This window comes from Hyaena hyaena, unplaced genomic scaffold (genome assembly GCF_003009895.1).
Source record: "Hyaena hyaena isolate Hyena2069 unplaced genomic scaffold, ASM300989v1 scaffold_149, whole genome shotgun sequence".
NCBI lineage: Eukaryota > Metazoa > Chordata > Mammalia > Carnivora > Hyaenidae > Hyaena > Hyaena hyaena.
In genome coordinates, this window is record NW_024080781.1 from 3173672 (window position 1) to 3200221 (window position 26550).

General features: G+C 38.7%; 1 long non-coding RNA gene across 1 annotated transcript; it reads right to left on the reverse strand.

The window, feature by feature from the left end:
• Window positions 1-744: 744 nt before the first annotated feature.
• LOC120236220 lies at window positions 745-26122 on the reverse strand. The gene is made up of 4 exons (XR_005529604.1): window positions 26035-26122; window positions 22499-22658; window positions 20593-20924; window positions 745-898 (listed from the first exon to the last, which is right to left on the reverse strand). It is a non-coding gene; the product is annotated as an uncharacterized LOC120236220 (long non-coding RNA).
• Window positions 26123-26550: the final 428 nt, after the last annotated feature.

Genomic DNA, 26550 nt, shown 5'->3' on the forward strand with positions numbered 1-26550 from the left:
TTTCCACCTGCAGTCAGCAAACATAGATGACCTCAAAGCAGTTGTTATAGACAGCTTTTTATAATTTCCAGTCTTCAAAAGAGAGGAAAACATCTATGAGAATTTGGAAATAGATAAAACAGGTAGTGGTGAACAATAAAAGGCAACAACATCACGTACATGTGTTTGATTGAACAAATGAATGAATATGATTGCACTTTTTTTTTTACTGCTGATAATTTTGTGATTTCTCCAAAACTTAGTAAAATCACAAACTGTCTTTGTTCCCAATAATATCTTGAACTAATTGACTACATTTAGTCCTATAGTTTAGTTGGCTATATTTAATCCCATAGTTTAGTGAAATATTGGAGAAGCTAGCTGTCTCCAGAAGTAAAACCAAATAACTGGATTCTTAGGTCTGGGTGAAGTAATAACATTTATAATAATAAGTAGTGATATCTAATAACCATATCTTTATTGTATTGCTTACTATATTGAGCTGAATTCTTTATATAACTATTAAAGTTCAGATAATAATTTTAGGATATAGACATTATTATTACCCTAGTAATGATGAGGGCACTATGGAATAGAGAAGTTAAATAACTTTCCCAGGCTCAATCAAGATTTACACCCAGTCAAGGACTTGAGACCAAATTCTCAGGGACTGTGGTTATTTGTTAATGATTATATGGTTATTATTTTTAAGTAGAAATGATGTAAAAATAAGTAACTATTTTTATCTTTACTGAGGATCAGAAATGTGGACGTGGGTTTACCATTTACCAAAGGGATACAGTCTCTGCAATGAAACTGACAAGGTGGACTACTGGTGTAAGTTTTTGAAGAAACCTTGAAACAATCTTCTGTGGATATTCTAAAGCCACAACTTTCCTCTAGCAGCTTCAGTGCATTCCTGCCAGAAAAGAAGAGACAAAACTCTTTTGATGAACATAATCATAAACACAAGCTCTGGAATTTGACAGATGTGGGTCTGAATTTCAAGTACATCATGTTCTAGCAGCCAGTACAACTTACTTAACTTTGTTGACCCTCAGTTTGTTCATCTTTAAACTATGGATAATAATATTCAGCAAACAGGGCCCTTAGGAGGATTGACTGAAATATGTATGCATGCAGAGTAAATGGTGTACAGGCACTCACTAAATGGTAACTACTGTCAAAATACTCCTCCTCTTCCTCCTCCTCCTCCTCCTCCTCATCATATCCCTCCCAGTTCTATGGCAACAAAAACTCTATAAACAAAACATCACCTTTACCATCAGTGGTAATATACAAACGTATAAAATATATTAAAAGCAGAACTCATCATATAATACTTTTAAATAAAATGAAAAAAATCAGGGTTTTTTTATTCTCCAATATTTTTTATTCCTGGAATACTTGAGTGCCAGCATTTAGTCCTGGTCCATCCATCTTTCTAAGTAAAACAATACACACCCAACAAGTGAACAGAGATCAAACCCCCTCCTTTAACCTACTACTGCAATAACATGTATATTAAAAAGAAAAGGTAAGTAAGTCACTTTAAATCTGAGAAAAAATGATCAGAATTTGTTCAGATAAGTTTTATTTAATCAGCAGCCTAGATATTAGTTTAATATATATTTTCCACATCTGTATGCATTTATTCAAATCAGATAATTTCTGATCGAATAGTTTTACATCTTAATTGCAACAGTAGTTGTGCTAACCCACATTTGTGATAGAATGGCATAAAACGATGTCTTTTTACATTAGTGTTAATTTACTGGCTTTGATATTGTGCTATAGTTATGTAAGATGTAATCAATGGAGAAAACTGAGTGAAGGGTACACAGAAGCTCCCTGTACCACCTTTGTAATGTCCTAGGAATCTATAATTATTTCAAAATAAAGTGAAAAAATCAGATAATTACTATGACATTTCTTTGAGCCTACAGGGCATCTTACAAATGTAAATTGTCATTAATTTTAGGGAGATAGTCACATAAACTTGACTCATGTCCTGTTCTATAATTTTTCTTTAAGTGTCTCATGAAAGTGAAAACAAGTTTCGTGCATGGTATTATGTGGAATCTAGAATGAAAATCAGGATTCTACCCCTAAAGGTCATAGCCAAGAACTCCTTATCTGATTCTGGGTTCCTCAGCCAAATACCTTCCCAAGTATGGATTTGAGTGTTGGAGGAGCCACTTACAAAATTAGGTAACTCACTTAAAACATCTGGGCTTCAGTACCTACCCTGGTCTGTAAAGTAGAAGTAATAAACACAGAACTATTTAAAGTAGCAGAGGGGTTAAATAAAGTGTTAGTACAGTGCCTGATACAAAGTAAATATTTAGGTAATGCTGTTGTTATTATTATTACTGTTTATGCTATTGCAATGTTCAATGTGTATACAGAGCAAAATGACAATTCAGCCGTTTTGAAGGATTCATGAGAACACACACACACAAAAACAATATTAAATTGTTTTGCTTCTCCTAAACAGAATCAGTCTTTAAAAATTTTTTTAATTTTTATTTATTTTTGAGAGAGAGACAGAGACAGAGTGTGAGCAGGGGAGGGGCAGAGAAAGAGAGAGGAGAGAGAGAGAGAGACAGAATCTGAAGCAGGATCCAGGCTCTGAGTTGTCAGCACAGACCCCAATGCGGGGCTTGAACTTCCAAGCTGTGAGATCATGACCCAAGCCGAAGTCGGATGCTGAACCAACTGAGCGCCCTCAGAATCAGTCTTGTAAAGAGCATGGCATTTCTGCTGAATTTAATCTCATCAGAATAGTGTATTTTTGTTTAATTTTGTTTTGAAAGCATAGAAATTTAAAGGCAAAGCTTCTGGTCCATGACATGTAATCACAATCTATGATCTGCCAAGAAAACCACTGTAAAAACCCTACATTTCCAAATAACCTCTAAATTTTGCATATAAAGCTTGTTGTATGAAATGGTGATACTTCTATTGGTAAATCCTCTGGGACTTTTTTTTTTTTTTTGAGCAAATTCATTTTGAAAGCTGTGGTGTTGAGTAGGACTACTTCAATTACTAAGCATTTATGCATGCCTGATCTGATCTAGACAAACACGAAGTAAGAAACCTGGAACTCAGCTCAGTCAATGGAATGGAGTATGGGGTCATGCTTTGTTTTAGGTCCCCTGAGACACATAGGAGTTCCTGTGTACCTAAGAAGGTTAAACGACCACCACCTGCTTTCCACAGAGGACAATCAGGGAGGAAAAGACACAAGGCCCCTCTTTGGAGCCGTAGAGAGGGAAGCTTGATCTCAAAGTGCACTCTGGGACATCTTGTGCTATTTCTGCCATTTACACTTTTTGAAAAGTTGGTGCCTGGCTTTATCCTCTTCACTTGCAGATTTCTTTTTCGCTCTGATGCTAGTGGATTTATACAAAATCTTTGAAAACTTTTGAATATTCTGGCCTAGACTTACTAGCAATTTAAATAGGAGTTTTTGAAGATAAAGGTGGCCTGAACTTACACATAATTTCTCAAAATTTAAAAACGGGTAACTCTAGGGGCAGCCAGGTGGCTCAGTTGAGTGTCTGACTCTTGATTTCAGCTCAGGTCATGATCCCAGGGTCATGGGATCAAGCCCCACATTGGGCTCCACACTGAGTGAGGATCCTGCTTAAGATTCTCTCTCTCCCTCCGCCCCTCCTCCCTGCTTGTGCGCAAACAATAAAATTTCTAAATTCTCTCTCTAAAATAAAGTAATAAAAGATTTAAAACAAAATGGGTAACTCTGAAAAAGAAAAATAAAATAATAAAAGTGGGTAACCTTTTTCATATCTACTATTTTAATAATTTTTCTGCCTTGTGTAGAAAGACAAAAGGATAATTATCACATCTTGCTTCTTTTAAAAGGTTTGATTCAACTTCAAGTGGTTTGAGGGTTGATGGTAAAGGGTCTCCTGAAACTTACTAAAATTCTTCTCACTTAGGAAACATACCCACTTCAAATATTCTCACCATGGGTTCATATTTTTTACCAAAAAATGTGGTAACTGTAGCTAACAAGCATTTGACAAGTAGTGGTTTTGTTAATTGTAGATTGTACTGAACATGCCACACCATTTCTTTCATCACTATTCATTTATTTGATTTCATCGAAGTTCATTAAAATTAGAGCAGATGAACTCGGTTAAAATATACATATTGGATGCCACTTTGTTTCAAGATGACACAACTACAAACTAAACTTCATACCCTCATTAGTATATTGTATTCATCAAATTCAATCAACTGCTTCTAAAGTTAATATGAAAAGGGCTGAAAAATGCCCAGAACTCAAAGTATCACACAACAAAACACAATGAAAATCTTCCCAAATTTCATCCAAATCTCAGTCTAAAAAATTTTTTTAACGTTTTATTTATTTCTGAGAGAGAGAGACAGCCTGAGCAGGGGAGGGTCAGAGAGAGCGAGAGATACAGAACCTGAAGCAGACTCCAGGCTCTGAGCTAGCTGTCAGCACAGAGCCCGAGGCGGGGCTTGAACCCGCAAACTGTGAGATCATGACCTGAGCCAAAGTTGGACGCTTAACCGACTGAGCCACCCAGGTGACCCCAAATCTCAGTCTATATTTCAGTCCAGACCTCATGGTCCTTAATCATGACACCCTCAGAGCTTCTCTATGGTTATAACCCTTCTCCCATTGTATGAGCCACATACATGCAAACATGCAAACACGTAAAAGTATTTTGATCAAAATGCCTTCATATGTATTTTAGAATGGATGGTACATAGGTACCTTTTTTTACTACTAGCTCAGATCTTAAAAATGTTTTCATTTGCCTTCCTTCTCCATACTTTGGTAGTTTTACTGTTTTTCACTAATAGCCATCTCTTCCTTGACTATTTCATAGTCATAATATTAATGATTGTTGAATTTTTCTAACCTTTGTCAGCAGAATTCAAGTGAACATTATTGTCTTTACATATATTGAAAACAAGCCCAGGAATTACTTCAATTATCAGCTGAGCATTAGCTCCACATTAGTCTATCAGCCCTGCATATAATTACTAAGACCAGCAGCCAGTAAATTGTAAAAAACAACGTGTCTGGAATTGCCATTGGGGAAACCTACAGAACACTCATTGATTAGATGAGGGTCATTTACTCAATGGGAAAAACAGAATTTTCCCCAGGAGCAGAGCTACTTTCTCTTGGAGAGATTCAAGACTATCTGAAGTTCAGGTAATTTACCATATCAAGAAAGACGTTATAAAGGATTGAAGAATGCTCTCTAAACTTTGGCTTTAGTTGGGAATATCTAAGCCATATTTTACAACATTAGGACATTTTGTGGATTCTTGCAGCTTGCTTATGGAAATTTCACTGGTAGGAATTTAGCCTAAGGAAATAACCAGTACTAACCAGTACAAAGATTAGATTACAAAAGATGTATCTGGGTATTGTTTATAACATCAAAATTGAGAAAATAACCTAGATACCTATAACATAAATCCTTGTTTTAAATTAAGGATGATGTACAGAAGAGACTGTGCTATGGGAAGATGAATCCACTACATGAAAAAGTATTAAATTGGGGCACCTGGGTGGCTCAGTCGGTTAAACATCCGACTTCGGCTCAGGTCATGATCTCACGGTTAGGGAGTTCGAGCCCCGCATCAGGCCCTGTGCTGACAGCCAGCTCAGAGCCTGGAGCCTATTTCAGATGCCGTGTCTCCCTCTCTCTCCGACCTTCCCCTGCTCGCTCGCTCTCTCTCTCAGAAATAAATTTTTTAAAAGTATTAATATGTAAATGTGTGTGAATATGTATGCATGCATGCGTATCTCTATATAAATGTTCATTTTATATATGCTAGAGGAAAACTGGTCATTTTTGTACTGGTTTGTATTCTTTCTGGTTTTCTAGCAATTTTTGGAGTCTAGCATTATTTTAAAACAAGTGAGACTACACCAAACTAAAAAAACTTTGCACAGCAAAAGAAACCATCATAAAATTAAAAGACAACCTATGGAATAAGAGAAAATATTTGCAAGCTATCTGATAAGCTGTTAATATATAAAATATACAATTCAATAGCAAAAACAAATAATCCAATTAAAAATGGGCAAAGGACATGAGTACACATTTTTTTCTAAAGAAAATCTACAAATGGCCAGCAGGTACATAAAAAGGTGTTCAACATCATCAATCACCATGGAATTGCAAGCCTAAACCACAATGAGATAGCACCTCACACCCCGTCAGAATGGCTATTATAAAAAAGATAATGATCATTGGTAAGGATGTGAAGAAAAGGGAACTCTTGTGCACTGTTGGTGATTATCTAAATTAGTATAGCCTCTGTGGAAAACAGCTTGGAGAGTCTTCAAAAACTTAAATCTATGATATGACCCAGCAATCCCACGTCTGAGTATATATCCAAAGGAAATGAAATCACTATCTGGAAGAGGTATCTGCACCCACCATGTTCATTGCAGCATTATTCACAATAACCAAGACATGGGAACAAACTAGTGTCTGCTGACAAATTAATGGATAAAGAAAATGTGAACTATACATATAATGAAATACTATTCAGTCACAAAAAAGAAGAAAATCCTGTCTTTTGCAACAAAGTGATGGATTTTGAAGATGCTATGCTAAGTGAAGTAAGTCAGAGAAAGGCAAATACTGTATGTTCTTATATGTGGAATCTAAAAGTGCCAAAATCATAGAAATAGAGTAGAACGGTGGCTGCCAGTTGTGGGGCAGAGGAAATGGGGAGATGTTGGTCAAAAGGCACAAAGTTCCAGTGATAAGTCCTGAGAGTCTAATATACAGTCTGACGACTATAGTTAACAATTCTGTATTACAGACCTGAAATTTATCAAGAGAATGGATCTTAAATGATATCAAAACAAAAAAAGAAAAAATAATAAAATTATTTCCTGGTAAAACTTTGTGAGTTGTTAGTTCTATGTCAGGATGGTGTTACTTAAGTGAAAACCATTGCCTTCTTAACCCTAAAACATTTTAAAACTAGATATTTAACACTTAGATATGATATTCCATAATATTTTTCTTTGGCTACTACAGAGCATAACATCAACATATGAGAGGGCCCTCTTATGCTTTCCTCTACTTACTACCCTTCCCTCCCAACAAGGATATCTAGTAACCTGATCTCTAACATCCTTGACTAGCTTCCCAGTTTTTTATAGCTGTATTGTTTTATATAGCTGAAGTCATTGGGTTTACGGAAAAGAGGGCTTTTCAATATAAATCTGTATTCAATAAAACAAGTATTCTGACACTGACCTTCAACATACAAGAGAAGTTGAAATTAATTAAAAAGATAAGGATTAAATTTGCCTTTTAATACACAGAGTTAACAAAAGGAAAAGTACTTCACAAATAAGCACTTTAATTTTATTGACACTGGAATGGAAAATGCAAATGGAAATCTTAACAATGCTGTGAGTCTTCTCAAACACAGCTGAGTTCACCCATAATTCACACACATACACACAAACACACTCCTAATAAGAATAACTACAGTAAACTATACTTATTTCTAATGAAATTCCTGATTTTTAAACAATTAGTACCACAATTTTGCTTCCTATTAAGTCCCATGGGAATTACAATACATATATGAGTATGTGTGCATGTGCCTTGTGTATGTGTGTGTGTGAAGGTACATATTGTATTGATATTTAATGTTCATTTCATTTTTTAAAAGGATTAACATTCAAACCAAGTAAGTGTGATCCACAAAACTTTACATATTCATATACACTTTCATTTTCATAAACTTTTCGTATTCAAGTTTGAAAACTTTGCCACACAGTAAAAGAAAAGAAGCACATTACATTTCTAACAAGTAATTTCAAAATATTTCAAACTTGCACTGCTTTTAATAACTTTTATTGTTTTTAACATGTGACATTTTATCCCCATTAGCAATAACAGATGTCTAATGCATTAAAAAGGAAAATCCTGCACACATGTTGAAATAGAGGACTTTACTGAAAGGAAAGCATGTGCTTTGATTTATATTAGTCAAAATTTAGATACTGTACTTGGTGCTATTTCAGGAAATGAAAAGGTGAGGAAATAGTTATATACCAGTAAACCAGAGCAAAAGTCTCCATAGAAACCAAAACAGTTTCAGTGGGAGCCACATAAGCTAAATTAATACCTAGAATATGGTCATATTAGCCCCTAGAGAGCTAATTCGAACAAAATAAAACACCGTCCATCGGTTCGTGCATGTTACACTGTATTTACAATTCTTCTTTGTTCACATTTAATTGTCAAAACCTAATCAGTCATCGAGACTATGAAAATTTGCGTGAATACTAAAGAGAAAAGATCACAAAACAGCAGCGTTTACTTATTCTTCCCCAATTCCATTATCTTCACCACTAGTCAAAAGGAACACAAACGGCAAACTGAAATATAATGAACGATAAATCCCATTTTATTTGTTTGGCTAGTGTTTGGCCTCAGCTTTCACAGGTACTGCTGTAGACTCCTCACCTGACTTAGTGCTCCCCACCCCACTGCAGACAGTGCTGAGTGAGGAACCACAAGCCACTGGGGAAAGCAATCAATTTACTGAACAACTACTATGCACTAGCTGCTACATATACTATGCCATCCAGTCCTTACAAAATACTATGATGAATATTAATAAATATGCCTTACATGTTTTTAAAAAGTCCAAATTAGATAAAACATCCTGTCCAGGCTTAGACAGTGGTGGAGACAGATTTTGACACAGCTGTCTCCTTCTCGAGAGGTAATGGTGATAAACTTTGCCATTATATAGCTCTATGCCCCTGTCAATTAGTTGGAGAAGAGCATCTACTCCTTGCAAAGGTGGCCCAGCATTCATTGTGGGTCCAGTGTGTTACAGTACAGACTAAATAACTCTTAAGAATTACTCTTTGTTCCTAAAGGTTTCAATTTATACCACCTTTCAAATAGTGTATTTGTTGCTAGTGGGGTGATTTTTATTCCATGCAATCTGTATTTTTTTCCTTTATACTCATTTTCTATATTATTTTTACTTTGTGTTCACAGAGTGTGATAGAAATAGTTTCCTCCATCTAAATTGGGCTGTTTTTATTAAATGCTTCAGAAATATATACGTGTGTATGTGACAAACAAGTATAGCTTCCAACTGCCTGACCCTATCACAAAAAGGCTACCACACCAAGATCACATACCCCTTGATATTTCCTTCACATGATGCATTTCATTACAGACTCTGATTCATAATTAATCATAAGGTATACTGTCAGCTAAAATATCCTATATAGATTTATCATCTTTATGATCCTTGGAACAGCAAAAAAAGGAGCATTAGATATAAGCATATAAATATAAGCATAAGATATAAGCACTAGATACATCTATCCCATGTTTTGGCAGGTCTGTCCCACTAGTCAAACTGGGTACACTACCCTTGTACTACTGGACAGTTACTTTCAGGTTTTTTCCTTTAGTTCACTTCATTTTCTTGCTCCTTAGCAAAAATAAAATTAAATTGAGAGAATCCTCTATAGGTGAGATTTTAACCTCAAAACAGAGAAAATTTGTTTGTAAGTGTGCTTATTTCATCATCTCCACAAAGGAAAAACACAACTTCCGTGTTGAAACTAAGGCTGGTTTGTATCTATATACAATTCTAGTATAAAATAGCATTTGCCAACTTTTAATGTCATAGCCAAGGAACCAAAAACAATGTCAAGAGCAGCACCAAAGTCAGAAATGCTGAGTCCTACCTACAGGACAGTGTGGACAAGCCCCAAAGGAGAGTCTTTTAAGAGGAAAGGGTACTATTCAGACTAACCTGAACTATGAATCTGAGGGTGGCTGGAAACTTCATAGAGGCTAACCATAAATTTACTACTGAACGGATCAAGTGGCAAAAGTGAATACAATTCTCAGATTTATGACATTTAATTCAGAAATAGAGGTTCTCTTGAAATAAAATTCCAAACATTGGAAGAATTTCCATGCCAAAAGATACAATTTATAACACTTTCTTCATCAGCTTCAAGTTTAAGGCCATTATTATGTCTCTGGCTTTGTGGATGTTCTTTAGGCTACACTATTTTATAAATCTGCTTTTCTTTCAAACTGGCTGATTTCTGACAAGTTGGTTGTGTTGCTTTTTAATGTTCTTATATCATTAATAAAAGGCTTTCCAAGTATTACACTGTATTATAGTTCTAGTTCTTCACCCATATTGTCACAAAGATAAGTGACTATGTAAAACAACAACAACAAAATAAACAAAATCATTATAGATCTCTCTTTCTTCCCTTCTCTTTTCTTTCTCCCCACACAGCTTTTTTTCCCTGTCCATGCCATCACTGTGTTGAATTCACTGACTAAATTTTATATAGTAGTGTAGAAAAGTAATAGTTTCTTTTCTCTTCCAGATTCTTCTGTGAACATGTATGCAAATTACATTTTCTACAGAAATTATAGAGAAAAAAATATGAAGACATATTTTATTCAGTTTAGTGACGTTAGTGGGCTACATAAATATCTCCTTTGGGAGAGAGAAGTTGACAAAATGATCAAGAAGGTGAACAATTTCCTGACTCCCCTTTCCCAAGTCAATGTTCATGGTCATTCTTCTATGTAGCCCTAAACTAAGTAAGCACATAAATGTCACAGTGAGGAGAGAGTGAAAAGCAGCAATAATGTAGGCTCAGTTTACATTTAAATTGGGCTGGATCAGATTGAGTTTTCTTGCTCTTTTCAGTATCCAGTTCCTTTGCTAACTTTCATTACCAATTTAACAAAAATATATCAAATTATTTATTGGATGTTTACTTGTACTTGGCTCTGCTCTCAATACAATTTTTTCATTTGGTTATGATATGTTGTCTAAAATGAGATCATAGTAGAATGAGGGACATACACGTAACCAGCTTGTGTAGACACTGGATAGGATATGCAGAAACAGTAGTTATTGGGATATAATAAAAGAAATGCAGTTAATATATTTTAAGTTCCATAGTAACTTACACCTAAATGCCCTCAGGTTGAGGCCGCTGGGAAGAGGAGTGTTGGCAGGCTGAGTAAAAGGCCCTATACTTGGCATGCACACTACAACTAGGTCTAAAGGAGTAATTCTTAGCTAAGAGCCACGGTGCACCCAAAGATCATGATTGTTTTATTCACTACTTGATAAACAGCCTGCTGGTTATCTAACAATATTCACTCTCCCCTTCTTCTTTAGCAATAGTCTCTGAAGGTTATACTTCACATGGCTATCCAGCTAATGACTACATTCCACAGCCTCACTTACTGTTAGTTGTGGCTATGTGACTAGAATCTAATAATGGGATATGAATACTAGTCACATGTAATTTCCATAGGGCCCTTAAAAGGGGATATGTCTTCCCTGTCCTTTTCTCCTTTCTCAATGGCAGGAATGCAAAATTGAAATGAGCTTGGGGTGGCCATTTGGTCCATGAAATGGAAGTCATATTTTGAGGACAGTAGAAGAAGATGTTAAATCTCTAGCACGCCTGAGCCAGTGAGCCAAGACTGTATCACCTAGCCAAATTTCTCATAAAGTAAATAAACTCTGCTGTTTAATCCACTATATTTATCTATTTATTATAGTGCCATATCCTACTTACTGTATCTCTTCCTCCCAGGCACCTAGGACAGTGCCTGACATATAATAGGGTCTCATTAATATTGTGGACCGTTAAGTATCAGAATGATCTCATACTACACAGGTTTTTAAGTCTAAGGCCATACTACAAATAGGCAACAAATAGGCAAGGACTAAATTGCAATTGTTCTGAACAAGTTAAGCTGATCTGAGAGAGGCAGTTACACTAATGTGTATGCCTTTTCCCTACCCCAGTCTGTAACACACCTCAGCTCTTCAAACCCTAGCCTCACCTCACAAGGTACCATTCTGATGTATCAGAAGGGAAGAACAGTCTAGCTCTACAAAACGAAAGAGAGCATAAAATGTAATAGAGGAAAATCAGCTTCTATGCATTATAATACACAACTGAAAGCTACTGTCACTCTATGACAGTATAAACAATAGAAAAATTGAATGCAATAAAATTTTTCGAAAGCAGTTAAAACATATTTTATCTAAATAAAAATTTTATATTATAAGAAATTCAGCATATTTTTAGTTTATCTGTCTTTTGTTGTGACTTTCTCTTTGACAATGCAGATTTGGGCTAACAGTACTAAATTATAGAACGTGATAATTGTTAATCGTTATACCCTTGCCTCCAACTAGGGGTGACAGAGCCTTCAAATTAAGCATGTCTTCCATTGCCAGATACTGTTGGACTCAAGGGTTTTCTCAACCTAGACTACTACATTTCACTATCAAATTTCAGGGAGCAAAATCTCAAAATCACCTCTCAGGAACTTTCAATATCTCCATTAAGAAAGACAATATTTACTGAAGATAGCCAGAAGTATATTATTCAAGATACTCAAATATCTACGACGGAATTAGGAGTGCCTGGGTGGCTCAGTCAGTTAAAAGTCTGACCCTTGGTTTTGGCTCAGGTCATGATCTCAATGCTTGTGAGTTCAAGCCCTACACTGGACACCACACTGACAGTTAGAGCCTGTTTGAGATTCTCTCTCTCTGTCTCTCTGTTTTTCCCTCTTTCTTTGCCCCTCCCCTGCTCATGCTCTTTCTCTTTCAAAATAAATAAACTTAAAATACTTTTTAAAAAATTCTGTGACAGGATTAAATCATATAAGCAGAAAGAAATTAGCCTTTCACAAAGTTACTTTTAGTAAATCATTTTTGCCACCATAATAACATACACCTATATTAAATAACATTATTTTTAAAAAAGGAACAGCCCTGTGAAATATACTGGATTTTAATATTTAGATATTTTCATGAATACTGTCCTTGATGAAACTTAATGTTTCCTTTTCCAATTAAGTAAAAAAAAAAAATCTTTCAGGTAGGCCACAGTATCAGAAATAGCTGGACTTTTCCTTGATTGTGTGTGTGTGTGTGTGTGTGTGTGTGTGTGTGTGTGTTTCCTTCACAGATTCCATGGATCTTACAAATTGTTTGTGATACCTGTCCTTGTTGTATATTAGACTTCTTAGTGTCAAGTTTCTGATCATTAAAAAATACATAGAACAAGAAAGACAACTAGTTTACTAGAATCCCTGCCTGGCATCTTAAAGATAAGCTATAAGTCCTCCAAAAATACATAGGACATTCTTCTGCTAACTTGAGTTTTACTTTATATACTTAGTTTCCTTTTTTATTATTATTCATGTATCTCCCTTATTTTTAACATATGTCTTCCTGCTGACTTTTTTCTATTCATGTCATCTAGTTCAAATCTTTCTCTGGAATTAAGCGTTATTTATTAATACATGAATATTTTGTGAGATGTTCTCCTTTAAGGATTTATTTGTTTAGTTTTGTACTTACTCTTGTCATTTTTATAACAACTGATTAGACTTGGGTTGTTGTATCTCCTTGTATCCTTGCTCACCTCATTCTTGTGTCATTCTCAGTAAGCTAAGAGTACATTTGATCTTTTGTTGCTGTTAAGAGGACTAAATGGTATTTTCTGTGTCTTCCACACTTGTTCATATGGGTATATGTGACTTTGGTTGGTTATATGAACCTCATGGACTACAATATCCTTTTGGCCTGTGTTCTTTTGGAAAAGACCTAAGTAGCCAGATTTTCTTTTTTGTTGTTGTTGTTGTTGTTAATAAATAATCTATTGTCTCTATCTGGATGCCTATTGGATAGTTTATCTTCAATATTGGACATTTTCTGACAATATTAGTGGGTATGCATTTGTTTTCATTCAGTTTACTTCGAATACAATGTGCCATTCCATTTTATGAACTGTGTTGATTTTTTTTTCTACTCCGGAGAATTATTTTATGTCTTTTATTAACAATTATTACTTCTTCTCAATTTGTCCTAGTTTCTTCTTGGGAAAATGAATTATCTCTAATTTCACAAATATCATCCTACTTTAAATTGTACTCTCCTCATTAATCCCTATACCCCTTCTCTAAAGTATTTTTTTCTCTGTAGAGTGATAACTGTCTTTTGTTTGTTTTAACTTTTCCTCAGACTTACTCACATAGTGATTTTCTCCAGTTAAATAGCTCCAAAAGCCATTGCTATGCTGATATATCCCCAGTTTTACCTTCAGTCCAGACCCTTCTCACAAACTCCAGACTCACAAGTCCAGCTTCTGCCAAGCAATTCCACTTGGATTTCTAACTGACATCTCAAACTCAACATGTTTGAAATGGAACTCTCTCCCCTGAAATATGTTCCACCACAGCCTTCTCCATCTCAGTGGTTGCCAATGCCCCCGCTCATTTTTTCTCAAATAAAAAGCCCTTACGTCATTCTTGATCCCTCTTCCACACACCTCATATCTTATCTTTAGGGAATCATATTGGTTCTATCTTCAAAATATATCTAGAATCTAGTCACTTCTTTCCAACTCCAACTCAACCATTAACATCTAGTTTAGATCATGATCACTTCTCACCTAGATCATTGAAGTGACCTCCTAACTAGTCTCTGTTCCCCCAACGACAAGCCCATACACGCCATAGACCTTGGCACAAGGTCAGTACTATTTCTTATTCTACACAGGAGTGTCATCAAGTGAACACTCTTGAGTTCTGACACTTGTGGTGGAGTGAGATCTTCATATCATGACTGAATGGACCACTCTTTAAATGGCTGGATCATGCTGAGGAATCAGAAAGGACAGGAAGGACATTTCAGAAAGGACTAACCATCCTTCCCATTTGAATTGCTACAGATTTAGACTGGGCATGCCCTTTATATTTTCTCCCAATTATTTTATTACACAAAGCTCCAGCTCTTTGAAACTATTAGGCTGAAAGGTCTTCCTTGTTTCCAGGTCAGGATCAACTGCTTCAGATTCTTCTTTGCAAAGAAAATAAAACTGAGAATTTACAGATATTTTTGGCTTTATTCCAGTCTTTTTCCTCCTTAGCAGTATTTGTGCTGGTGCTTCTATATAGAAAAAAATTGCTAAAATATATATAAATACATAGCCGATATAGCTATAACAAGACAAGATATGGATACCGAATAATTTCAGAATCCAGTTAGTGGTCATATTTGACTGACTATCTGTGGGAGGAAACAGTCTCCAAATTATTTTTTTAAGTTTATTTTTTTTTTTTTTGAGAGAGAGAAAGAGAGAGCACAGGTGCAGGGGGGCAGAGAGAGGGAGATAGACAATTGGGCTGTCAGCACAGAGCCTACTACAGGGGCTTGAGATCATGACCTGAGCTGAAACTAAAAGTCAAGACACTTAACTGACTGAGCATCCCAGTCCTTCCAAATTAGTTCTTCCAAATTAGTATTTTTAAAGCAAGTGTTTTTAATATCCGACTTTTGAAGAATAGATATTACTCTATTGTCGTTTCAGTATATTGGCTAAAATATAACTTTAAGATAACACTGAGGTAAATTAAGGTATATTTAACTTGTGATTGCACTTGCACTTGCACTTTTTGTACATTTCTAAAGAGAGTAATAATCAATAAACAAGTATTTATGGAGTACCCACTTTGCATACTATGGAGCCCATGAGGAATATGAGAAAAGTCTGGTTTCCTACAGCAATTAGGCTTGTTGGGAATAAAATACTAACACAAAGGAAAGAGGCTCCAATATAAGCCACTTAACACTATGCTGTGCTATAGGGAGTCTCAATGGTGTGGACTCTGGAAATGCTATCTCTGTTGGAGTCCTGAACATACCACACCCAAACTACTAAATAGTACTTCCTACTATTGGGTGAATACCCAGTCTGTAGGTCTTGGTGGGAAACTGTACTCGTTGTGATCAACTGGATGCAGGAGAGGGTGGGCTGAGGGAAAGAGACACATTAATGATGGCTTCTAGGGTTTTAGGCTAAGCAACTAGAGAAACAATTTACTGAAATTGTAGGAGGAATAAATTATATAAGACTAACAATAAGTTCAAGACATCTGTGAGAAACCCACATTGCAATATCAAATGGACACCTGAATATAAGAGTCTTTGGCTCAGACAAGATACTGCCTACTATGGAAAATGGAGGTCATATGCCTCCTGTTACCATTTCTTGGTAGCTAGTGGATGTATAAATTACTGAACCTTCTCCAATTAATGTCCTCATCCTAAACTTTGAGTCCTCAGGGACTGAAATAAGGATATAGGAATTGATGTGCTTCAAACAGAACTGGATCATCACTTTCCTCACTGACTCTTTAAGCTCTTCCTTTATACTTAGAATCGGATGCAAATGCTACATCTCAGTCTACAAGGTACTGCATAACTCAGTCCTCATTTAAAATAATAATATCAAACACATATCAAGTGCCAGGCACCATTTTAAGCACTTATGACTCTATTTCATCATGACAGCTAATAACGTACATTATTCCCTCTTTTTCCCAGGAAGCACAAAGGAGCACGTAAACTATCTAACATTACACACAGGTGGTGAGAAGTTGAGTAACATTTGAAACTAGGTTGACTGGCTCCAGAATCTTGGTTGTCGGCTACCACACTGTTCTCTATGGCCATTCTATGTTGCCAGAAAAGGAAGAACAACTCTGGACTTCTAAAACGTCTTCTTGCTCTAGCAGTGTATGCTTCTACTGAAGTGCTTTTTTTTATATATATATAAGCAGTTTCTCCAGTTCTGCAATTGTAATGTTTTAAGGATTTTATAATACATTAAAATAAAATGATCATTTAATTTAACTAGGGATATAATTCAGATTGTTATTTTTTTTTTAAAGGGGACATGCTTTATTTTTTATTTTTTTTATTTATTTCTAGGAGAAAGAGAGAGAGACAGCGTGAGCAGGGGAGGGTCAGAGAGAGAGGGAGACACAGACTCCGAAATAGGCNGAGACAGCGCTAGCAGGGGAGGGTCAGAGAGAGAGGGAGACACAGACTCCGAAATAGGCTCCAGGCTCTGAGCTGGCAGTCAGCACAGAGCCCGACGCGGGGCTCAAACCCACGAACCGCGAGATCATGACCTAAGCGAAAGTCAGACGCTTAACCGACTAAGCCACCCAGGCGCCCCTCAGATTGTTATTTTTAATCTGCTTTCATTCTTTTTTCATCCTATTCTAGTTTAGTCTAGTCACCCATAATGTGATCCTCCACCATGACTATTAACTCAAGGAAATGACAAAAGCCACAGCATCTTGTGATTACAGCTTCCATTGCTGAGAGATTCACAAATAAAATCCAACAGTCTTTCTGTCTTAACCAAAGTTTGCCATGAAATTCTCTCTCTCCCATTTAAAATGTATACTAAACAAAATACTGTAAAATGTTTTGATGAATCTCTATAAAGTATCTGGGTACCCAGTTTTTTATGTAAGAATCAATATAATGAACACAAAAGTGGATAAGTGTTACATAAACCTAGAAATGGAGTTTTACTAATAATTGTATCAGACTGTAGTCTATCTTGGAGAATAGTCCTGTTAAAAAAGAAATATAACTTATTTGCAGTATTGGTTCTTCATACATTTCAAGCCTGCCAATTCACTTCAAATTTAACATCTTTGTCTTAGTCTTTAGAGTATTTTTAACAATTATTTATCCCCAGTCCAAAAACTTGGCTGTGAAATTAAAATTGACATTAAAGTTGCTTTATGACCACCGGTGGCTATTTTTGTTTTTCTCAGTCATTATATATACTTCATGCTCCTTAGAAATAGGTCTACTCATGAACATAAGTACTTCTAAATAGGTCAGTTATAATTAAAACTAAGAGATTGTGATTGTTTGTTCTTGACACACATCTGATAGTGAGACAGAAGAGTATGCCCTATTTGATAGAAACTTTTCAAGGTTCTAAGACTTTGGCAGGAATGGAGATGTGAGACAAGGGAGGTGGGTTCCTGTTTCCTCACTGCCTCATTGTGTTCTACCTAGAATTGAATCTAAAAGACAGAACTGGCCAACATCAGCCACACTGAAGGCATGGAAGGCTCAGACAGGCCAGGTTGTTAGCACAACACCCATCTGGAAAAACTACAAAGGTCCTAGTATCACAACCCCTTCTTTCTTTACAACTTTCCTTGACTTTCGGTGTGGACAATCCAATGTGTCCCAGTATCCTTTGGCTAGCTTGGGCTCCTCCTTTCCTGAGAAAAATGTCATGCAATCAAATACACTCAAAGGTGTCCATGAGCTACTGTGTTACCTCACATTGGGACTTTGCCATCTAAAAGAGGAGCCTGGAGAGGACAATGGCAGGCCCCAACTTAATGAGTTCTCAGTGACAGGTTTAAAGCATGGCTATGGGAAGTATGAAGTGGTTTTGGAGGAAGCCCCTTCAAATCACATCACTGCCTATTTTACTCTTTTTTGGCAAAAAAGTGTAGGCCCACAGTTGGCCACAAGCAGTTTCCAGAACTAGAGGGAACTGATTCTCATTACTTAGGAAAATGCTTTCAGGTTCCAGATATTGCCAAACCGTAGGGTTTGAAGCAGTCATAGAGAAAACTTTTTCATCTATAAAACTATGAGACTAGATAATTTCTAAAATCCTTCAAGTTTACACATTTTTGAACTTTTTCGTATTTTGTCTATCCAATTACCTCATTTTACAGATGAGGAGAGTGATGCCTCCACATCTCCCTGAATCCGTTTTCTCTCAGTTTTATCTTATACTGTCCACATGCCCCATACCTAATGCAATGGTATAAGTTCTCATAAGTAAACAGATTCATTTACAGGACATATATTGTGGGCAGACAGAAGAACTTCCCAAATATAATCACGTAACTGTCTAGCCCATCCCCTGCACTCTCCACAGGCTCATATGTCTAAAATATAAATCTGATCGTGTCCTTTCCCTGCTAAACATTCTTCAGTTTCCCCAGTTCCATTTATTATAAAACCCAAATTCCCTAGGATGCACACAGTTAGTGATCTAAGCTTTGTCTCATTTCCAGCCGCTCCCATACCCATTCCATCTCCAGCCATACAAGACTCCTTACAAGACCCTGAGCAGGTCAGGCATGCTCCTGCCTCCCTGCCTTTACTCATGCCCCTCTCAGTGTCTTTCCTTCCTCCTACCCTTTCGACTTCTCATATGGTTCACCCCATACATCCTTCAAGACCAAACAGGAGATAAAGGGTCCTTCAGGAAGACCACCATGTATGCTTCCTGTTACATTTATGAATATCCAATTCTGCTGAAGAGAATAAGAGAAACGAAGAAAATAGATGACATTAAGAATGGAAGTAAGTAACCTGAGAGACGACATCACTAAAGTAGGTAGAAATGGACAGAAAGGCTATGTAAGCATCAGAGAGTCACGAAGCTCTCATGGAATCCCATATTCATGAGGTCTTCAGCTTCCTGTGTTAACACCCAACTTGGCCCACTTGTGCTCTGGCCAAGACTGAAAGATAAAATCCATTAGCCACTCAGAGGCTAATATCGACCCCCGCTGCGGACAAGAGTATTTGCCTTCTCTAATAGAGCAAGTTAATTTAGCTCCAGGGACCTATACCATTTCTAAACCTCACTTTGACCTCTTAACCATACCATAAGCAAGGAAGGCTGCTGGAGGGCCGAGAGAGATCACTATGAACCTGTGTACTCCAGGATTTAGGTAGCATGGCCCTTCCTGCCTGTTTGCAAGCTATTCTAGTATATTAACCTACTATATTTCCCTTTCTTGCTTTCTAATCAACTTAATAAACCAGGTGATATGTACATCTTCACTTGGTCTGTGGGCCTTTCTGTGTGTTTCTCTCTGTCTGGGCCAAGCTTCCTGGAAGTATATTTGGAGGCTATCATTGCAGAGAGGTAACTTCCCAATGCACAAAGACATCCTGTCACCTCAGACCAAGTCCAGTGTCCTTGGCATTCTTTGAAAATATTTATCACAGTAGTTAGTTCTTCATGCTACATTTTTTTTTCAGGTTTTATTTCTCATTAGACTGTGACACCCTTGATGTCAGTGGCTACATCTTCTTACTCCAAGTACCTAACATAATTAGAGACTGACACGTTTTTGTTAAATTACAAAAGAATCAACAGACATAACTAACTAGTGCCAATTAAAAGCAGAATTCAGGTCTCCTATATGCACCATCAGGCAGAACCAGAACCTTACAATCTCTCAAGGTCTTGAGTTGGGGTGTGTGGGAATAAAATGTCTTCCCCGAGGTATCTGAGATGGGGAAGACAAAGGCATTGGTGCTGGCTAACCACAGGGAAAAAACACCAAGTTTGATTTCCATTGTGGAGGTCACATAGAAAACAATTAATGAGCTAGGATTTCTAAAATCCTATCATATTTCAAAGCATTTTTCACACAGAAATGGCATCAAGTGTCCCCCAGATGTCTTCCCTCTACCATCTTGAGAGGCAGGAACAACATGTAATATCTTTACTCTAATTCCGGATAGACCATATCTATTAGATGAACATTACCCTCAATTAAAAGTTTCCCATCCCTCCACCAAGTTCCTTACTTTTTGTTAGGACTTCAGCGAGAATGACAAGGATTTCTAAAATGGAATGCCTACACCAAGGGGCAGGTAGCTACTTACAACAATCTCTTTGAGCAGAAACTGAGGCAAAGAATCCTGGTGCTTTTCTATTTCCCACTAAATGCATTTCCTTCTTTCTCTTCTGATGTAAGCCTTTTCTCTGGCACTGATCTCTCCATATTAAGCCTCATTCTTTTTCTCTTTCAGTTTCCAATCAGTTGTACCAGTGCCCTCTTACAATCTCTTCACATTCTTCTCTCCCTTGTTCTCCTCATGTTTACTCCTTGTTTACTCCTCATGTTTTTCCTTCTTGCCGGTTTCTCTTTCCAGCTCCTCTGATCCAGTGCTCAGTTCCTTCAGCAGGATCTCAGAGAATGTGATTCGGAACGTATCTGCAATAAGATACACAAACGCAAAACAAAAGCACTGAGTTCCAAATGAGGCGGCAGCGATTCCCCAGCTTGACTGCCGCTGGTGCTCTACCAGAACTATAAAATTCTTCTCAAAAACACCAAGACATAATTCATTTTATACAAAAAAACAAAAACAAAAAACAGATGCTCTGAGATCTTTTTTGAGAAGTAATGGGAGGGGCGCCTGAGTGGCTTAGTCGGTTGAGCGTCCGACTTTTGCTTAGGTCATGATCTCACGGTTCGTGGGTTCGAGCCCCGCGTCGGGCTCTGTGCTGACTGCCGGCTCAGAGCCTGGAGCCTGTTTCAGAGTCTGTGACTCCCTCTCTCTCTGACCCTCTCCTGCTCACGCTGTCTCTCTCTCTCCTGGAAATAAATAAAACATTAAAAAAAAAAAAAAAGAAAGAAAGAAGTAATGGGAAAGAGAAAGGTGATCTTAAAGAGCGTGTGTCATAATTTGGGATAAGTGTTAGGAATCCGTATTATAACATCCTATTTTTCCATATCTTTGAAAAATAATTTAGTTCTTAACTTATAACATGCGTTAAAATAGAACTGGCAAATCATAAAACATAATTTCCATGCATTTGTGCACATAAAGACATCCCAAGTGCTGAAAGTAAAAATTCAAACTTTCAAAGGTATTTTGAAATAGTGGCATATTTTTTTAAAAAATAACTGTTTTTCATTGCCAAACAGGGCTCTAAAATTGAGCAAGTAAAATTCCAGATCAATTCTGAGTTTTGTACAAAATTCTACTAACGTAAAATAAACATGTTCCCTTAACATAGTAGTATTTTGGTATATATTCATAAGTGTTTTTCTTTTATATTCTACAATAAAGAGAAAAGATAAAATCTTCCAAAACATCTAAGGCTTGAATGCCAACTCATGTGTATATTTCTAATTATGAAAAGTGACATAAATCAATTAGGCATCCCCAAAATGGCATTCACTGTGCAATATTTCTTGCTACTTTGTAAGCCTTCTTCTCCAAGTGTCTTTTTAAACAAAGTTCTCTAGGAAATTGTGTCCTCTTGTGGTCACTGGCAAAAACAACATGTTTTGTGCAGGAAGAATCAATCAAAACAATGGAAATAGGATTTAAGGCTTCAGGAAAAGCCATTTGTGAAAAAAGGAAATCCCTTGAAGTGTAGAGAGATGAAAGTTATGAGTAATCAGAGTAGGAACTTTATCTGGAAAAACAAAGAATATAAACCACTAGATTTATATTTAAATTGCTTGATGATTCGAAGGAGAAGATAAAAATGCTTACTAAGTAGGCAGACTTAATAGGAAGCCATGATAAGAGCCTCTATGAAAAGTACATATTTCTTACATTATTTCTTCAGTTACTCCAGCAGCTGTCTGAAATAGGTGAGTGGGTATTTCACCAAAGTTAACTGGCAGCAAAGATGGGACATGGCCGCTGTAGCCTGCATACCCAGGAAGCTAATAAAAGCTGGTGGGGAGGAGGCTCTTCAAGACACCATACTTTTCCACACTCTGGTTCCTCTTTATGTACAAGTTCAGCATATTCTCTTTCTTTATCTTACCTTCACTTTGAATGCAGAATGTCAGATATTTTAAAGATCTACTTGAAAATGTGATTTGCTTGTTTAAGATGCTCTCGGCAACCCAATTTCTTACGCTTTATCCTTTTTCGTTTTACTTCCGGATTGAAGGCTTCACATTTGATAGTTGTAGTTCTTTATCCTTAAAGAAGTTCAGAAAGAGAAATACAGAACCAGGTTCATGAGTTAAACTACCATGAAAACGGAAAGAGGATGCTCTCTTATTTCGGGTAAGGTGTTCAAACATTAAGGCTGCCTGTGTCAGCGAGGAAGAATCTGCTGGCAGAGTCATCCGGGTCACCTGTGCCGACACACACTTCGTATGCCACTCTGACAAAATTCTCTTCTTTTAACTCTCCAACTAGGCGATCCCTGTGGAGTGTTCAAAATGAGATGAAATCTAAGATGTCCATTCGACTGCAGCCTTTTTCAATTTGCGCCCCCTTCTGTGTGAATGCTCCTGTGCCTCATTTATGCAATTCAGAGAAATTATTTCATCAAAGTCTAAGCCAGCCTGCAGGTGGTAGGTCATCCAAAGAATAAGGAGAAAGAGGAGGAAGCACTCACCTTTTGTGCAAACCCAACTCCCAAATTCACCATTTTGCGAACAACTCTGTAGTATATGCGTGTTTCTTTTCCTTCTCTGAACATATTTATCATGTTACTAAGAGAATGCCAGGGCAGATATATTCAGACCATAAAAATACTGATACGTACGTACGTACTGCATCTGCTCGGTAGGAGATTCCTAACTCTGTTTCTTCTAACAGTATTTTTTCCCACTTTTTAACACAGCGCACATTCCTCAGGAAGGACTGCGAACGTGCCAAGTTTGCAGTTTTGAAAACAAAGCTCGTTTTGAATTATCCGAGTGTAAGAGAAAAACTTTTTTGTTTTCAGTTCATTTTTTTCAGGGAATTTGTTTTAGAAATAGACAAAACGATTTAATTTCAATTAATGCAGTATTCCCAAAGAAGGCAGTTATCCACTAATGTCCTTCCAGTCAGGCTGAGTTCAGCCCCAAAGGGGTATTTCTAAAACCATTTTTTAAGAGCCTGAAATTAGGATTTTAGAACTAAGGATGCTTTCCCCAGCAAGTGAGGATAGCCAGGGTGGGACCAGGAAATATTACAGTTTGCAAAGCAGGAGTATCGAGCCCCAGACATTTTGAGAGGTCATTCATTTGGCAAGCCACAACCTTCTGCTCAAAATGTAACATGCAGGCACTAAAAACCCCTCTCATTCTCATCGTCCATTCCTTCAAAGAGTCCAAGAGAAATTTCTTCTTGGAACGAAAGTCATTCATTGTGACTCTGTCACGAAGATTCCACACACCGGGATGGTTCTAGTTAGGTCATTCATTTTCAGTTCTCTTGTAAGCATTCTGGCATCCAGAGCGCAGCCTCAGCCCAGGGGATCCCTGGTGCCCAGCGGCCAGGAGCTCCTCATTCCCTAGAAGCTGAGTTGCTCAGAACAGGGTTGGGTTAACTTGTTTAAGAACTAGTCTTGGAGATTGATGACTTTGCAAGTCTGGCTGGCTAATGATCCCTGGCTGCTATGCTGCTGAGGACATGGTTTCTCCTCAAGCTTCTCTGCCCTCATTTCCATCCCCCAACCCCAATTCCCCTTGGTCAGGTAAGGTTTCCCCTTACACTTTGCCCACACTTTCCTGTCTTGCTTATCCATAGCCACAAAGGAAAAAGTCCAATTACTCAATCTCTTAAGTTTTAAGAATTCAACTAAAGGGAAAAGAAAAACAAAATTAAGATCGGAGATTGATATAAAAAAAAGAGAGAGTAAGGTAAAAGTGGGAAATTTTCAAGATTTCTGCACCCGACACTTTCAAATAAGAATTGCAGAATAATCTGCAATTCGGATTTATAAGAGAGAACACTGGGGAGAGCGGGGCAGCATTTCTGCCTTATTCTGTTTCCAAGGGATAAAATCGTACAGGCAGAAGATGTCAACAAAAGGGTGACTGACTGATGGCAATGAGTTTTGTTTTAAGGATACCTGTCTGCATACTGTTAAGTGGGGGTCAAGTAGAATCTAATTTTCAGACAAGCTCACATTTTAAAATGCAGCAGCAACTCTCCAAGCAGGTCAGCTGGCAAGCTGTGGACATTGTTTCTGAATATTTGTAAAAATGGTGATAGACAAACCCTGCAAGTCACTCCTCCCATGAAAGCACTGCCTTGTTCGCCCCCCACGGGCGGGATGCCTCTTGCCCTCACTTCCCCCAGAAGTCTGAACCCTTCAGCCAGCTCCAGGCGCTCCAGACCCCAGGGTTTCCGGACTGAAACTGTGAGCCTCAGCGGGGCACAGCCACATGGCCTGCCTTCGCGTTGCCTGGGCTCCCTCCTCCTCCTCCTCCTCCTCCTCCTCCTCCTCCTCCTCCTCCTCCCGACACCCGGGGCAACGGGCAACGACCCTCCATCAGGCCCAGGATGAGGTCCTTCGCTAAGTTAATTCTCCCCTGACAGTCCCATCTGTGGATAGAGTGAGGGGGCCTTGGCCTGTGCAGGGCACACAAGCTCAGCACCCCCAAATCTACTCCCTGAATATGACTACTGCTTTTGACTTCTGGTTTGCGTTGCAACTTAACAGATGAACACTGAAACGGTTATTCTAGCTCAACTCATTCCAAGAAAGAGAAGCAAGTCTGGCATTGCAAAGATGGGTTTCTCTTCCACATGGCTTTCCTTCCAGCCCACCGATTTGCAACTTTTCTCGCCTCCGATTTGCCACAATCTGCATTAACACCTTCTTTGGGGCTCTTTGTTGTTAACGTATTAGACAGAATTGCTTGAAATATAAAAGCGTCCAAGTAACTGGACCGCGTTTGGGGAGAGCGAAGCACAACTGTCCACTCCACTTCCTAGGAACGAACGGTGGAGACGGTGTCTCTCACAACCGGCAAGCTGCGGTGTAGTGTTCAGGGGCTTTGGAACCCCATCTTCCTCTCTCCCGAGACTACCTTTAGAGGTCACGACGCGGGGCCTAACTCGTAGGGCAGGATAGGGATGAAATGGCCACAGGGTCCTCCACTTTGGGCTGGCAGCTCGGGAGATCAGGGCCGCAGCGGAAACGCTGCGCTGTCCCTCTCTGGCCCCGCTGCCTTCTCCAAGGACAAGACTGCCTTCGGAGAGAGAATGAATTTGTGTCTCTTTCTAGCACCGTCGGAGGTGTAGCCTTCTGAGTGGTAGGAAGCGTTAGACTGGATCACTGCAGACGGAAAACGAAGGCCCAGATACTTCTCAGGGAGGGGTGAGAGCAGGCCGGGGAGCAGATCCACACTCCCCGTGTCGCGGCCACGTCTTCAGAAACGCCCACGACCTCAGGGCCAGCCGCAGCGGTTTGGCCTTTGGGGCTCTAGGGGCCCGTCTACCTGACTATTGGGGGGAGCTCCGCGGCTGCCAGTTTTCTTGCCATCGCCCCCCCCCGCCCCCGCCCCAGCAATCCCAAAGCCGGCCCCCAAGGACCTAGAGGGTACTGGGGCGAGATGAGACATCACGCACTGCGTAGAAGCTGTAGCTGCCGCTGCTGTCACAGCCACTCCGGGGGGGCTGACACCGCGGCCGAGAGGTTCCCTCTGGCCGCTTTCCGGGGCTGCGCTCGGGTGCGGGGGCGCGGCCCGCGCGCAGCAGCGCGGAAGGAAATCGCCCCGCGCCCGCCTGCGGAGGGCGGCGGGGAGGGAAGAGGGAGGGCAGCAAGGAGGCGGGCAGAGGGGCCGGCCGCCGGAGCCAGGTCGCTTTTGAATGGTTTGGGAGAACGAATTGTTAGACCCTGAGCGAGGGGGGCTGGGGGGTGGGGACGGGGAAGGGGGGCTGGAAAGCGGAAACTTTCCTATAAAACTTCGAAAAGTCCCTCCTCCCCACGTCAAGCCAATGACACTGCTGCCCCCAAACTTTCCGCCTGCACGGAGGTATAAGAGCCTCCAAGTCTGCAGCTTTCGTCCAACTCCCAGACACCTCGCGGGCTCGCAGGCACCGGCAGTGTTTCCAGGAGGCCGAGCAGGGTGTGCGTGCGGCCGT